The 2406-nt window shown below is 33.9% G+C and overlaps 1 pseudogene; it reads left to right on the top strand.

Moving 5' to 3' along the window:
- The first annotated feature begins 1411 nt into the window (after positions 1-1411).
- On the top strand, positions 1412-1508 carry LOC122099210 (annotated as a pseudogene).
- Positions 1509-2406: the final 898 nt, after the last annotated feature.

The following is a 2406-nucleotide window of genomic DNA, read 5'->3' as shown; positions in this document are numbered from 1 at the left end:
TGAATGGATCAAGAAAATGTGGTATATATACACAATGGAATTCTATGCCTCCATCAGAAAGAATGACATTGCCCCATTTGTTAGGAAATGGAAAAACTTGGAAAAAATTATATTAAGTGAAGTAAGCCAGGCCCAAAGAAACATAGGTCCCATGGTTTCCCTTATTTGTAATATCTAGTATATGTATGAGTCAAGCGGAAAAGGTCAGATAATGTGATGTCAGGAAAATGAACCCTTAGATGTGTATTTTAATGTTTTTTTTCTTTCATGCATGTGTTTCTAACACATTTATAAGATTATCTCTTTGTTGCTTTGTATGTCCTTCCCACACAGTATAACCCCTGCTTTCACTATATTTGATATCAGTATAACTTGTGGAGGAGATGGGGAAAAACTAGTTGTTTAAGGATACAGGTGGACCTGTTGCAACAATGAGAAGTACAAGTTGTCAGGTCCAAAACGAGCTTTACAATGTTAGTGCGGGGCGGGGGGGAAGGGGGGGGAAGTGGGGGAAGGAGAAGGATTGGGATTAGGTGGGGGAGGGGAGAGGCTGGGAAGGGATGTGAAGGGTAAACAAAGGAGGAAGTTGCAATGCTTGGTAAGAAATGTACACATTATCCTGCCCATGTAACTGTAACTCCTCTATACAGTATGTTCACAAATAAAATTAAATTAAATTTTTTAAAAAAAAGAAAATATTTGGTGATAAAAATTCTATAGTCTAAGTTCCTGCCTGGTTGGATGGTAGACAAGCCAAGACATTAAGTAAAGATGTATATGAACAATTTTTTCACCTTCTTGGCTTTAGTTACTTTTGAAATGGAAGGTATAATAAACAATTCTATTTTGATAAAATACCTTCTAGTCTAAACAATTCTGTTTGAACTGATCTCTCTATGATCTCTTGTAACCAAGATTAGTTTTGTTCCAGTAAGACAATCTATGCTGTAAGGGTAAGATATTCTGGTTGGTCTGTTCCAACATGCAAGAAGGGTAAAGGCTCAGGTAGACATTTGTGCCAATAATACCTCATTTGGGAAAATGTCAGCTGAAGAAGTTTAGAAGTAGCTCTTAAGCAACGCTTACTTTGAATCCATTAGGTCCACAAAGCTAATTCAGTTGGATAAATAAGTACTTGAAAAAGCCATCACCTTTGGACCTATCTATAAGTAATTGAGAGTATGATCACATTCCAAATCAAAAGACTTAACATAGTCATTGACAAAAAAATTTGCAAATGTGAGCAATTGACTAATCAATATAATTTTTTCCACTATTCACAGAATTTTAGGGAAATAAGATCGATAGCATTGTTAGGAACAAGAAGGGTTCTTTGTTACAAGTAGGCACCCATAGATATAAGCCTGTATAATGATTGCATCATTAACTACTTAAATTTAGAGGATACTACATGCTTCAGCAGCACATATACTCAAATTACAATACAGAGATTAACATGGCACTTGCATAAGGATAATATAAAAATTTGAGAAGTATTCCATATTTTTCATTCTTCAGATGCAAGAAATGAAAAACAGTTATTAAAAAGTTGATTACAAAATTACAAGTGTAACAATACATGTAATTCATATAATTAAATTTAGTTTGATATCAGTGTATTAAATCTTCACCTCAGAAAGTCATTTACATAGCATAAACTTTACAAAACCTCAAATTAGAAAACATTGTCATTTTATCCCAAAGAAAAATAATATTAAGACCTAGAAAAAAAAGGAATCAAACTGTTTTTATATGGAATGTAATCAGAAAGGACACATTAATTAACCTATATATTATAAAATAATGTAGAATTCAAAGTATATCTAGGAGAAAATAAAATAAATTATGAATATTATGCAAACATAGAATATAGAATATTTTAAAATATACTTTTTCAGACAAGCACCAGATATATTTTAGTTTCTGTCCTACTCATTTCAAAAGGTAAGTTAAAATTATTTCTGATTAAAAAATCACAAACTGTGAAGAAATCATTATACATGTATACAAAAACTATTGAATATATTTTGACATCCAATGCAGGCAATTCACTTGGAAGAATTCCGCGGAATCTATGAATTTTTACAGTAAAATATTGGTGTTGCAGGGCACTGGTGGCTCATGCCTATAATCCTATCTACACAGGAGGCTGAGATCTGAGGATCATGGTTCAAAGCCAGCCTGGGAAGGGAAGTCTGTGGTACTCTTATCTCCAATAAACCACAAGAAAACTGGAAGTGGAGCTGTGGCTCAAGTGGTAGAGCGCTCACCTTGAGCTGAAGAGCACAGGGATAGCTCCTAGGCCCAGAGTTCAAGCTCCATGACCGACCAAAAAAAGAAAAACATATTGCTCTAATTTGGATTGTGAAAATACTTTGTAGGGACACAAAAGATGGATTGCACTTT

The sequence above is a fragment of the Dipodomys spectabilis genome, unplaced genomic scaffold (genome assembly GCF_019054845.1).
Source record: "Dipodomys spectabilis isolate Male_0828 unplaced genomic scaffold, ASM1905484v1 ptg000505l, whole genome shotgun sequence".
Classification (NCBI taxonomy): Eukaryota; Metazoa; Chordata; class Mammalia; order Rodentia; family Heteromyidae; genus Dipodomys; species Dipodomys spectabilis.
This window is presented reverse-complemented; position numbering and strand designations above follow the sequence as displayed.